The sequence below is a fragment of the Vombatus ursinus genome, unplaced genomic scaffold, assembly GCF_900497805.2.
Source record: "Vombatus ursinus unplaced genomic scaffold, bare-nosed wombat genome assembly UNPS02014786.1, whole genome shotgun sequence".
Taxonomy (NCBI): Eukaryota; Metazoa; Chordata; class Mammalia; order Diprotodontia; family Vombatidae; genus Vombatus; species Vombatus ursinus.
Window position 1 is genome coordinate 40,536,334 of NW_020954564.1, and position 15,262 is coordinate 40,551,595.

Consider the following 15,262-nt stretch of genomic DNA (forward strand, 5'->3'; position numbering starts at 1 on the left):
ATAGAAGGGTTTTAATATGAAATCTGGAAGGCAAAGGGGCTACCCAGCAAAACCGAGTATCATCTTTCAGGAGAAAATGGATATTTAATGATATAGAAGATTTTCAAGCATTCCTGATGAAAAGAGCAGAGCTGAATAAAAAATAAATTGACTTTCAAATACAAGACTGAAGAGAAGCAAAAAAAAAAAAAAACAGGAAAGAAAAATCACAATGGATTCAGTACATTTAAACATTCCTTCATGGGAAGATGCCACTTGTAACTCCTAAGAATATTATCATTGTTAGGGCAGTTAGAAGGAGTATACGTAGACAGAGGGCATGGGTGTGAGTTGACTATGGTGGGATGACAGCTAAAAGAATAAAATTAAGGGGTGAGAAAGTGAAATGTACTGGGAAAAGAAGGAAAGGAGAAGCAGAATAGGGTAAATTATCTTACTTAAAAGAGGCACAAAAAGCTTATACAGTGGAGGGGAAGATGGGGGATGACAGACAATGCTTGAATCTTACTTTCATCAGAATTGGCTCAAAGAAGGAATAACTGGCATGCTAAGCTGGGTAGAGAAAGGTATCTTACCCTATAGGGAAGTAGGAGGTTAAATGTATAAGAAAAGGAGGGAATGATAGAAGGGAGGGAGGATTAGAGGAGGCAGTGGTCAGAAGCAAAAAATTTTGACAGGTGACAGTGGGGAGAGACACACAGACAGAAAGACACAGAGACAGAGAGAGAGAGAGACAGAGAAACAGAGACACAGAGAGAGAGAGACAGGGCAGAGCAACAGAGACAGAGACAGACAGAGAAAGAAAGAGGATAAAAAAGTAAAATAGGATGGAGGGAAATACACAGTAATCATAACTGTGAAAAAAATTTTACAGAAACTTTCTCTAATAAAGGCCTCATTTCTCAAATATATAGAGCACTACATCAAATTTACAGGAATACAAGTCATTTCCCAATTGATAAATGGTCAAAAGTTATGAACAGGCAGTTTTCAGATATAGAAATAAAAGTTATTTATAGTCATATGAAAAAAATTGCTTTATATCACTATTAATTAGAGAAATGCTAATTGAAATAACTCTGAGGTACTACCACACACCTGTCAGATTGACTAATAAGACAGAAAAGAAAAATGACAAATGTTAGAAGGGATATGGGTAAATTGGGACAATAAAGCACTGTTGGTGGAGTTGTGAACAAATACAACCATTCTGTAGAACAATTAGGAACTATGTCCAAAGGGCTATAAAACTGTGCACACTCCTTGACCTAGCAATACCATTACTAGGGCTGTATTCCAAAGAAAGAAAAAAAGAAAGAAAAGGACCTATATGGACAAAAATATTTATAGCTGTTCTTTTTGTGGTGGCAAAAAATTAGACATTGAAGGAATGTCCATCTGGTGGGGAATGGCTGAACAAGTTGTGGTATATGATTATGATGGAATATTATTGTGCTATAAGAAATTAACAGGATGCTTTCAGAAAAAACCTGGAAAGACTTATGTGAGCGATGCAAAGTGAAGTGAGCAGAACCAGAACAGACTGCATAGTAATAGCAATATTATAAGATGATTAACTGTCAAAGAATTAGCTATTATCAGCAATATAGTGATCCAAGACAATTCTGATGAAAAAATACTGTCCATCTCCAAAGAAAGAACTAAAAGAGTCTGAATGCAAATTGAAGTATATTTTTTCTTTACTTTCTTTTTCTTTTTGTTCTGTTTTCTTTTGCAATAAGACTAATATAGAACGATATTTTCTATGGCTGCACATGTATAACATTTATTAAATTGCTTGCTTTCTCAATGAGGGAGAGTGGAAGGAAGGAGAGAATTTGGAACTCAAAGTTCTTAAAAATCATTTTTACATGTAGTTGGAAAAATGATTAAAAAAACAACAAAAACATAATAAGCATTGAGAAGTGGGAAGTGGATATTAGAGATAGCACTGATACCAATTACAATGTTTTCTTTTATACAGAAGATAACTGCTATAAACCTGTTGCTACAACAAGACCAAGAAAAGCCCAGAAAATACCTCATTCAGGAAATATTTGACTTGCTTGCCAAGCAGAGATGGCAGCCAAAGGCAAAACTGATTTAAATTATAAACTTGTTTAAATTTGTTAACATATAAACTTCTAACTTACGGAGAAGGATGATGAAAAATTTGATCAGTATCATGTCACAAAACAAACACAAGAAGTGAGAGTTATACCAGTTTAAGGAAAAGTTAACAGAGATCCTACCAAGCAAAGTCACATCAAGAATATTTGAGGATAAAAGTGTAAGGAGAACAATGAATATAAAACTGGAAAAAAAACTGTAAATATTGTTACATATAATAAACCATTTTTACCACCAAACAATGGTATCCCCACACCTGGACTCAATATCACAATTCTAAATATATTTATACAGGTAGAAATGGCACTAAAGGGAACAAAGGGACCAAATACATATATAGGTTATTGATTCTGGAGGAGACACAATCATAAGAGCACTGAAGGGCTAATATGCAAGATTTATGAAGGAAGTACCAAAAGATAAAGATACCAAAGGTGTGGAAAATCTCAATCCCTATTAATATCCTCAAATAGGCAACAGATATATCAATAATTACATATCTATATGTATCCTCTCCTATCTATACAAAATTTTATGTGAGTAATTTATACACAAGTGCATAATAGGTTAAAAAATATTGGTAGGGAACCACCAAACTTTTGCAAATGATATTCAGGAGTTGATCACAGTGTTACCCTTTCACAATTGACTGAAAGATGTAGAGAATATGAGATCCCATTGTGATTGCTGTCATTTAGTTAGAATTTACTAAATGGCTATCATGTGTTAGCACAGCACTAAACCTGTGTTTGTGGGTTATTTTTTTCCAATTTAATTTTTTTATTAATTTATTTTGATTTATCAATAATCACTTCCATATGCTTCTGAGTTTAAAATTTTTTCTTCCCCTTCCTCCCCACCACCCTCCCCAAGATGGCACACAATCTGATATAGGCTATATATTTACATTCATATTAAACATATTTTCACATTAGTGATGTTGTACGTAAAAATTAAAACCAATAGGAGGAACCATCAGAAAGAAGAAACAAACAGAAGAGAAAAAAAATAATTCAACTTCCATAGTTCTTTGTTTGGATATGGATAGCATTTTCCATCACAAGGCCTCTGGAGATATCTTAGATCCTTGTATTGCCAGGAAGGGTTAAGTTTATCAATATTAGTCATCATACAACATGACTGAACATTGTGTACAATGTTCTCTTGGTTCTGCTCACTTCACTCAGCATCAGACCATACAAGTCTTTCCAGGTTTTTCTGGAGTCAGCCTGTTCATCATTTCTTATATCACAATAGTATTTCATTTCTTTCATATACCACAACTTGCTCAGCCATTCCCCAATTGATGGGCATCCTCTCAATTTCCACTTCTTTGCCACCACAAAAAGAGCTGCTATGAATATTTTTGCACGTGTAGGTCCTTTTCCCGTTTTTATGATCTCTTTGGGATATAGCCCTAGAAGTGCTATTGCTGGGTCAAAAGGTATGCACATTTTTATAGCCCTTTGGGCATAGTTCCAAATTGCTCTCCAAAATGGTTGGATCATTTCACAACTCCACCAACAATGCATTAGTGTTCCAATTTTCCCACATCTTCTCCAACATTTATCATTTTCCTGTTTTGTCATGTTGGCCATTCTAATAGGTGTGATGTGGTACCTGAGAGTTGTTTTGATTTGGATTTCTCTAATCAATAGTGATTTAGAGCATTTTTTCATATGACTACAGATGGCTTTAATTTCTTCATCTGAGAACTGTCTGTTCATATCTTTTGACCATTTGTCAATTGGGAAATGGCTTGTATTCTTATAAATTTGACCTAATTCTCTGTATATTTTAGAAATGAGGCCCTTATCAGAGAGACTGGTTGTAAAAATTCTTTCCCAATTTTCTACCTTCCTTCTGATCTTAGTTGCATTGACTTTGTTTGTGCAAAAACTTTTCAATTTAATGTAATCAAAATTATCTATTTTGCTTTTCGTAATGTTCTCTATCTCCTGTTTGGTCATGAATTCTTCTGTTCTCCATAGATCCGACAGTTAAACTATTCCTTGCTCTCCCAGTTTGCTTGTAGTATCAGCCTTTATATTTAAATCGTGAACCCATTTTGACTTTATTTTAGTATATGGTGTGAGATTTTGGTCTATGCCTAGTTTCTGCCATACTCTTTTCCAGTTTTCCCAGCAGTTTTTTTCAAAGAGTAGGTTCTTATCCCAGAGCTGGGGTCTTTGGGTTTATCATATAATAGATTACTATAGTCATTGACTACTGTGTCTTGCATATTTAACCTATTCCACTGATCCACCACTCTATTTCTTCAGTTTTGATGATTGCTGCTTTATAATACAATTAAAGATCTGGAATGGCTAGGCCACCTTTCCTTGCATTTCTTTTCATTAGTTCTCTTGATATTCTGGACCTTTTGTTCTTCCAAATGAATCTTGTTATTATTTTTTCTAACTCTATAAAATAATTTTTTGGTAGTTGAATTGGTATGGCACTGAATAAGTAAATTTGCTTAGGTAGAATTGTCATTTTTATTATATTAGCTCAGCCTACTCATGAGCAACTGATGTTTTTCCAATTATTTAAATCTGACTTTATTTGCGTGAAAAGTGTTTCGTACTTGTATTCATAGAGTTCCAGGGTTTGTTTAGCAAGTAGACTCCTAAATATTTTATAATGTCTACAGCAAGTTTAAATGGAATTTCTCTTTCTATCTCTTGCTGTTGGGCTTTGTTGGTAATATATAGAAATGCCAATGATTTATGTGGGTTTATTTTATAGCCTGCAACTTTGCTAAAGTTGTTTATTATTTCAAGTAGTTTTTTACTTGATTCTCTGGGATTCTCTAAGTATAACATCATGTCATCTGCAAAGAGTGATAGCTTTGTTTCTTCTTTGCCTATTCTAATACCTTCAATGTCTTTTTCTTCTCTTATTGCTAAAGCTAACATTTCTAGTACAATGTTGAATAACAGTGGTGATAATGGACATCTTTGTTTTACCCCCAATCTTACTGGAAATGCTTCTAGCTTGTCCTCATTACATACGACGCTTGCTGAAGGTTTTAGATAGATGCTATTTACTATTTTAAGGAAGACTCCATTTATACCTATGCTTTCTAGTGTTTTTAGTAGGAATGGGTGCTGTATTTTGTCAAAAGCTTTTTCTGCATCTATTGAGATGATCGTGTGGTTTCTGTTAGTTTTGGTGTTGATATGATAAATTATGCTGATAGTTTTCCTTATATTGAACCAGCCCTGCATTCCTGGTATAAATCCTACCTGGTCATAGTGTATTATTCTTATGATAAGTTGCTGTAATCTATTTGCTAATATTTTGTTTAAAATTTTTGCATCTATATTCATTAGAGAAATTGGTCTATAATTTTCTTTCTCTGTTTTGACTCTTCCTGGTTTAGGTATCAGTACCATATTTGTATCATAAAAAGAATTCAATAAGACTCCTTCTTCACCTATTTTACCAAATAGTCTATATATTATTAGAATTAATTGTTCTTTAAATGTTTAGTAGAATTCGCATGTAAATCCATCTGGCCCTGAAGATTTTTTCCTAGGGAGTTCATCAATGACTTGTTCAATTTCTTTTTCTGAAATGGGGTTATTTAAGTATTTTACTTACTCTTCTGTTAATCTGGGCAATTTATATTTTTGTAAATATGTATCTATTTCACTAAGATTGTCAAATTTATTGGCCTATAGTTGGGCAAAATAATTCCTAATTGTTGTTTTAATTTCCTCTTCCTTGGTGGTAGCTTCACCCTTTTCATTCTTGATACTAGTAATTTGGTTTTCTTCTTTCTTTTTTTTTAATAGATTAACCAAAGGTTTATCTATTTTATTGTTTTTTTTCATAAAACCAGCTCTTAGTTTTATTTATTAGTTCAATAGTTTCCTTAATTTCAATTTTATTAATTTTTCCTTTGGTTTTCAATATTTCTAATTTGGTGTTTAATTAAGGATTTTTAATTTGTTCTTTTTTCTAGTTTTTTTAGTTGTATTTCCAATTCATTGATCTCTTTTTCTATTTTATTTATGTAAGCATTTAGAGATATAAAACTTCCCCTAAGAACTGCTTTTGCTGCATCCCATAAGTTTTGGTATGTTGCCTCATTATTGTCATTCTCTTGAATGAAATTATTGATTGTTTCTATGATTTGTTGTTTGATCCAATCATTTTTAGGATTAGGACTCGGAGGTCTAACTGTTGGTGTTTGCCTGCTCGACCACCTGGGCTTCAGGATCTCCTCCTGGTTGGCAGTTGGAGGTTATAGGGTTCTGAAAGCTTACCTGGTGTTGGACTGGAATCAACAATGCTGGAACATTCAGGCATCTCTAGGTAGTTTTCTTCAGCTCCTTTCAGACGAATGCTGCAGAGTACTTATCCGCCTGGGGCCCTTTGTAATGCTGCTTCCCTTATTTTTGCTGAGGCACTGGGAGACCCATTTGCTGTAGAATTCTGGGGCATCAGAATCTCCTCCTGGTGTGCTAAAGTGGGTCCTTCCACTAACTGGCCTGGCGGCTCCCTGGTTCACTACTGCTCCCCTTCCCCCAGGGTAAGAGGGGCCTTTCCTGTTAATCCCTCTAGTTACCTGGGCTACTACACTGCTGCACCCCATCTTTCTTCTGGTTCAGCTGTTCCAGGGTTTTTTCTGGGGTGATATTTTCTGGGTTTTCAGAGGTTGATAGGGGAGGGTGAGAGTGACTGCCTTTTTACTCTGCCATCTTGGCTCCCAGAAGCAGAAGTCCTTGTTTGTGGGTTTTGAAAAAGCACTTGATTCAAAGGATCAAAGTACAATCTCAAAGCCTTGTTTTGAAGAAAGAGAATCTCAACCATGCATCAAAGTCATTCAAGATTCCTTGAAAGACAAAATAATGGAGTTCTATTCATTGACATCCCAAATATAAAAATCAGGTGAGGTATCAAATAGGGAAATGCATGCTTGACAAAATTATTCACCCTGTGATGAAGCAAATCAGCTCAGAATCCAAGTGGAATAAAATTTGTTTGAGGATGGTGAGGTTCCCCAGGTGCTACTATTTGTAGATGGCATCTTTTAGGTTGCATCAAATCCTAGAATGTGGAAGAGCTTCCTTGAAGCAATTTAAAACCACCAAAAAAGTTTTACCTAACCATCCACAAAGAAAAAACCAAGTGGATGAATAATATCTATTGCCCAGATAATCATATGCATTTAGGAGGAAACCTATAGAACTGAGTCAAGAAGTACAGATGGACTATGAGTTGGACCCAGAGATGAACAAGATGAGGTAAGTGTGCTGTATTGCCTTCAGGATACTGCAAAACTCCTTTAATGACACTGAATCTTATGGGAACAAGAGCCTCACTGTTTAGAACCAATATTCTACTGATATTGCCATAGTTCAATGAAACATAGACTATAACAATATCATAAGAATTAAAATTGATTATTACAAGAAGAAAATGAAGAGGTTTATGAGAAGGCTGCAATATACAACCAATAAAAAACTTCAAAAAAGAATAGGTGTAAAAGACATCATCAAGGAATATGATAGAAAGAGAATATTGTTTGGTCATGTGATGAGGGTGAGGTATGACAACCAGCCAGCCAAAGTGTTCCACTGCTACCCTCATAAAGTCAGTGGACATTAAGGAAGGCCTCCAGCAATTTGGGTAGATAACCTATAGGAAATATGTGGCCAGATATGCCCAAGATTGGATAAAATGGGTTGCATAACTGGGTTGCAATCCAAATGAATAGAATTCCAAAATCAATGTTACAAACCCATTTATGTTTCTCAATATATCATATATTTTATATTATTATATATTTATATCTACATATAGATATGATGAGTTGTTATTTATTCTTCATTCTTAAAGAATACCTATATATGTATATACACATATATGTATGTATATATACACATACATGTGTATTATACATACACATATGTATACAATGTACTAAGAACCTTTTGGGTCTTCCATTCCATAATCTATGATCTAACTTTTTATGTTGCAAAGTCCTTTCCAGTTCTGTCATTTTATGGTTCTATGAGTTCAATGAGGGACCATGTGGCAATAATTGCACCTTAGTTATAGATGGAGGAGGTCCTGTTGTTCTAAGACTTTGCTTTTACCTGTTCATCACTTTTCAAAAATATTGTTCAACAGATTGAAAAATATGCCTTTTCTTAGCAAGAAAGGGCTGATGTTTTCTTCCCCTGCATGCATGGGAAGTTTGGCCTTTGGGGAGTTATCAGAGCATGAAAAAAAAAAAAGGGCAGTGTTCAAGTCTGGAGAGAAATGTTTAGACCAGTTTTTTTGCACTTGGCTAACTCCTTTCCAGGTAAGTATTGCCTGACTGGTTTCTTTCTTCCTTGAACATTTTAAAATTCTCACTTCAGAGCACAACCCCTCCTTACCTTATCAGTGGTAAATGGCCCTGAGGCAAGATTCAGTGGAAGTTTGGACAGGTTTTATCCTGGTTTCCTGGGGAATATGGGTAAGCCACCCTGTGTTTGCTGGTGGTTAGGAATGTGTGTTTTCATTCACCAGGGAATGTTGTTCAAAGATATATACTTAGATGGAATTCTACTTTGTACAACTAGATTTTCATTCAATTATACCCTACACGATATGACTATGACATGACATGAAATGATTAGCATCATTTCACATTAATATCATTAATACAGTGTAGTAATAATACACTTCTCGCATGCATCTCATTGGACTATAGGATTTAGAGCTGAAGGAGATCTCAGGAAAAATTAGTTCAACTCTCTCATTTTACAGATAAGGAAACTAAGGCACATAGAGGTAAAGACCTCATATGTAGAAAGTAGAATAGTTGAGATTATAACTGAGGGACCCTGATTCCAGAGGAAGTGCCAAAAGTCCCATTGTTCAGCCAGTCATTTCAGATCAGAACCTGAACAAAGTGTTTGTGTGCTTTCGATAAAGCTAGAAAATTCATCTGTATTGCCTAGTGTGTTATGCAGATCACCAACAAGTTACTTCCTCCTTTCTCTGAGACTCAGTTTTTTGATATATAAAATGGGGATGGCCATATTTATACTAGCTCACAGGACTATTATAAGGAAAGTGCTTTGTAAATCTCAAAGCTCTATAGAAACGGGAACCATTTTTAACACTGCCCACTAGAAGCTTTGAGATACCATTGTGATACATGAAACTTGATTTATCATAAAAGTAAATTGCTACAAGCCACAGAGAAAAGAATTTTGTAATTTTGAAAAGTCAGAGTAAAAATACTTCTTGTGTTCTCTCAGGCCATTATATACCTTCCTAATGTTTAGTTCTGGCTTTACTAAAAACACAAGTCAGACAATAGTGATTCAAGTCCCCACTAGACTCCCAAAGGGATCATCTCCCCTGAAATTCAAACTGATACCTGTCACCATATTGCTCACACCACAACTATAGACATTATTGCTATGGACCTCACTGTCTTGTGTAATGCTGTTTCTTTTTATTATTATTATTATAAATCTAACTAGTATTAACAAACACAAACATTCCAATATACACAGAAGACCCTAAAAGAAGATGCTATATGAAACTATAAAATTATATTACATATAGTTTTAAAAGCCAATTTTAAAGTTAACAAGATATTAATACAATTAGCCTGTTTGTGTCTCTTTTTGAAATTCTAATTTATTTTGTGTTTTTAAAAAAATATTTATTGGAGCCTTTTTCATTCTTAAAAAAAAACTTTCATCTACATAACTATTCACTAAGTTCCTCTCCCAAACAGAACCCAACCAGTAGTAGTAGTAGTGGTGGTGGTGGGGGTGGTGGTGGTGGTGGTGGTGACAGTAGTGGTGGAAGTGGTAGTGGTAGTAGTATATGGAAAGGTATATCACCCTGAGCGGGGAGACAAGCACAGTTTGGTGTGGGCGTGTAGGCAAAACAGGCCTCAGCAAACCTGGAGCAGGCCTCAGAGGACTGAATCACAGGCAGCTGTGGTGGTTTCCAGACTTCTCAACCCAGGAATGCCAAAGACAACTTAGAAGGTCAGTGGGAAAAGTATGTGACTGCGGTGCGAGAAAGAAGAGCGGTCCCAGTCCCAGTCCCAGAGCTTGGCCCCAGGGTGACGGCTGCTTCTGGAACTTCTGGCCCATAGACTAAAGGGGAATCAAGTGGCTGATCACAGGGGGATTGCAGGGATCTCTCTGCTGGTGCAGTATTCTCTTGCTTTGCGCATACTTGGATCTGAGTCACAGTTCTGGGTGGTGGTCCTGGGGAGAAGAGGAGTGCTAGCATGGTGGAGTTTGTAGTGGTGGTGGAGAGGAAATCCTCCTCACACTTTCAAGGCAAAAAAGAATATTTGTGGTCACTTATAGACCAGAGCACGGGCGAGGAAAGGAGGAAACACCTTATCATACCACCTTGGAAGAACTGAAAATTTACAGGTCCCTAGAAGTATCTCTGAAAACAGCCGCACAAAACCCCCAAAACTTGGGACAGTACATTCTTTTTTTTTTCTTTTGCTTAGGCAGTTGGGTTTAAGTGACTTGTCCAGGGTTACACAGCTAGTAAGTATCAAGTGTTTGGTCTGAGGCCGGATTTGAACTCAGATCCTCCTGACTTCAGGGCCAGTGCTTTATTCACTGTGCCACCTAGCTGCCCCGGGACAGTACATTCTCCATGCTGGAAGCAGAGCCCTACCTTAAAAAAAAGTTTAAAACTCAATTAATTGGCTGGAACATAAGCAAACTGTGCAAAAATAGTCAGACCATAGAATCTTTCTTTGGTAACAAAGAAGATCAAAACATACAACCAGAAGAAGACAACAAAGTCAAAATCCATAAATCCAAAGCCTCCAAGAAAAATATGAATCAGTCCCAGGCCACTGAAGAGCTCAAAAAGGAGTTTGAGAAACAAGTAAAAGAAGTAGGGGAAAAACTGGGAAGAGAAATGAGAGTGATGCAAGAAAATCATGAAAAACAAGTCAACAGCTTGCTAAAGGAGACCCAAAAAAAATACTGAAGAAAATAACACCTTAAAAAAAATAGCCTAACCCAAATGGTAAAAGAGGTCCAAAAAGCCAATGAGGAGAAGAATGCCCTAAAAAGCAAAATTGACCAAATGGAAAAGGAAGTCCAAAAGCTTACTGAAGAAAATGCTTCCTTAAAAATTAGAATGGAGCAATTGGAAGCTAGTGACTTTATGAGAAATCAAGACACTGTAAAACAAATCCAAAACAATGAAAAAATAGAAAACAATGTGAAATATCTCATTGGAAAAACAACTGACCTGGAAAATAGATCCAGGATAGAGAATTTAAAAATTATTGGACTATCTGAAAGCCATGATCAAAAAAAGAGCCTAGACATCATCTTTCAAGAAATTATCAAGGAAAACTGCCCTGATATTTTAGAACCAGAGGGCAAAATAGAAATTAAAGAATCCACCTAACACCTCCTGAAAGAGATCCCCAAAGGAAAACTCCTAGGAATATTATAGCCCAATTCCAGAGTTCCCAAGTCAAGGAGAAAATATTGCAAGCAGCCAGAAAGAAACAATTCAAGTATTGTGGAAACACAATCAGGATAACACAAGATTTAGCAGCTTCTACATTAAGGGACCAGAGGGTTTGGAATATAATATTCCAGGAAGGCAAAGGAGATAGGATTACAACTATGAATCATCCACCCAGCAAAACTGAGTATAATCCTTCAGGGTAAAAAATGGTCATTCAGTGAAATAGGGGGCTTTCAAGCATTCTTGATGAAAAGACCAGTGCTGAATAGAAAATTTGACTTTTAAATACAAGACTCAAGTGAAACATGAAGATGTAAACAGGAAAGAGAAATCATAAGATACCTATTAAAGTTGAACTGTTTATATTCCTGCATGGAAAGATGATATTTGTAACTCATGAAACCTTTTTCAGTATTAGGGTAGTTGGAGGGAGAAAATTATATGTATGCATATAGATAGATAGATAGATAGATAGATAGATAGATAGATAGATAGATAGATAGATAGAGGGTGCAGGGTGAGCTGAAGATGAAGGGATGATATCTGGAGAATAAAATTAAGGGGTGAGAGAGGATTATACTGGGAGAAGGAGAAAGGGAGAGGTAGAATGGGGTAAACTATCTCACATGAAACAGAGAAGAAAAGGCTTTTACAGTGCAGGGGAAATGGGGGAGGGTGAGAGGGAATGAGTGAATCTTATTCTCACAGGATTTGGCTTAAGGAGGGAATAACATACACACACAATTGGGTATGGAAATCTATAATACCCTACAAGAAAATAAGGGGAAGAGGACAAGAGAGCAGGGGGAAGATAGAGGGGAGGGCAGATTGGGGCAGGGGTTATCAGAAGTAAACACTTGTGAGGAGGGATAGGGTCAAAAGAGAGAATAGAATAAATGTGGGGCGGGATAGGATGAAAGGAAATATACTTAGTTTTTCACAACATGACAACTATGGAAGTGTTTTGCATGACTACACATGTATAACCTGTATCGAGTTGCTTGCCTTTTCAATGAGGGTGGGTGGGGAGGGAGGAAGGGAGAAAATTTGGAACCCAAGGTTTTAAAAACACATGTTAAAAAATTGTTTTCACATGCAATTGGGAAATAAGAAATTCAGGAAATGGGATATAGAAATCTATCCTGCCCTACAGGAAAATAGAAGGGGAAGGAGATAAGAGAAGCGGGGGAGAGATAGAAAGGAGGGCAGATTAGGGGAAGGGGTATACAGAATGCATGCCATCTTGGGGATGGGGGAGGGATGAGATGGGGAGAAAATTTGGGACTCAAAATCTTGTGGAAGTGAATGTTGAAAACTAAAAATCTATTAATTAAAAAAAGAATGACTAAAAGAAAGAGAGGGGGGAAAAACATTTGAGAAGAACTAACCAACATGTTTGTATGTGTGTACATATATATATGTATGTATGTGTGTATATATGTCCTTCTTCATAGTCTTCCACTGCAGCAAAGAAAGGTAAAAAGTGAAGTATATAAAAAAAATTAACCATATGTTTTTAATGCTCTTTAAAATCTAAAATTCTGCTGCATTTTTCCAAAGAATTAATTCAAAATGATTAATGGGGTATTCCTATATTTAATTATAGAAAGGAGTGTCATCTATTCTCATTCCCACAACCCAGTAATCTCAATATACTCAGCAATTACATTGTGGCCAAGTGCTGCTGGTGTTTCATGGGCCCATTGACCAGTTTCCACTTTGGGTTATGGCTTATCTTATGAATGTGGGATTGGGGTTATACATAACTGGTACTATTCAGATAGGCAGCTCTATATTAAATCATGCCATAGTATCATCATCACGCCTTAGAGGGTGGTACATTCCACAATCATGTAATTTCTTCTTAGAAAGAACCTTAGTGGTCGTCTAGTCCAACTCACATATAAAGGAATCCCCACTATAATTTACCTGATAAGTTGTCCAGCCTCTGCTTGAAGACTTCTGAGGAGGGAGACCCATCACCTGTTGAGTAATACGCTTTTGAGCAGCTTTAATTATTAGGAAATTTTTCCAGACATCAAACCTAAATTTGCTGCTTAGAAGGGTCAGTCAGTCAACCAGCATTTTTTAAGTGCCTCCTATGTTCCAGGCATTGTGCTAAGTGCTAAGGATACAAAGAAAGACAAAGACAGTCAAAAACATAATAGACAAATTAGAGGAGCAAGGAAGAAATCACCTGTCAAATCTACAAATAAGGGATATCCCAAGCAAAGGACAGAGATTATCACAAAAGGTAAAATGTGTAACTTGATTATGTGAAATTCAAAGGTTTCATGTGAACGAAAGCAATGCAACTAAAATGAGAAGAGAAGCAGGTAATTGGAAAAATCTTGGCAACCAGTTTCTGATAAAGTTCTCATTTCTAATGTATAAAGGGAAATGACTCATAAGATAAGAGCCATTCATCAATTGATAATTGAACAAAGGATATACAAATGAAAGAAAGACTGACACTACATAGCTTCTTCCAACCTCAAACAGTCTTTCTTCCAAATTGTACAACATTCACTCTACTACACTGCTCACCGCCACAAATAGGCTGGCTATATCCATTATATCCCAATCCCACTCTCACTTTGTGACTCCCATAAATATTTTAGAGAAAATGTTGGTGCAATCAGCTTTCCTTTGATTCTTGTATTCCTCATAGCCATAGCACAACAGAAGTACATCAGAGAAATCCCCTGTGTATTGGGTGAGGCATTGTGTTTTCCCTCATCTACCTTTGCAACTGTTAGTTCTACTATAGCAACATGGTGTTGCTTCTTTGGTGCCCTTTCATGAGTTAAAAAAAATCTCTATGTGGCCTTTTTTATGGAATAATAACAATGTGAATGTGTTCAAATTTATTACAACATTTTGAAGTTTGTTGCTTTCCTTTCAACAAATTTGTAAGGTAAGTAGTATACACGTTGTTATCCCACCAACACACACAAACTTTTAAGAAACCTAACCTATGATTTCAATAGTCATGAGAATTCCTGGTGAGGAAACTTCCTCTACTAAAGTAGATAGTCAACTGTTAGTCTTTGAGTCTAGAATACCTCAGTCAGTGAAGGGTTAAGTGACTAAGGGTCAGAGGGTGGACATAAGTCCAGGTCTTCCTGGCACCAAGTTCAATGCTTAATGTGTCTGTTTCATTTTACAAAACTAAGAATCAAATAAATTGAGACTTTCCCAGAGTGACATGACTGTCAGAACCAGGATTTGAATTCAAGCTCCTGACGGTTCTCTTTCATAATCCCAATTTATCAAAGATGAAGCAAGAATGATTGTAATGTCCCATACTTTGAAAGCAAATTGTAATCCTCTAATCTCTTCTCTTATCAAACTACATTTGCAAAATTTTGCTCAGTTCTGGGTACTTTATTTTAGGAAGGATGTTGAATGTTATGACATGTCCAGATGAAGAAAGCCAGAGGGGTGAAGGAAATAAAGTTTATGCAATATGATAATCCACTGAAAGAAATGGAGATGTTTAGATTTAAGAAGATATATAAGAAGATTGTTGTGTGAGAGAAGAATTGTGCTTGTCTCGCTTGATAACAAACAGTAGAACTAGGAACAATGAGTGAATGTTTCTAAGAGTTATAACTAGATTTGAAGCAGGAAAAATTTTTCCAACAAA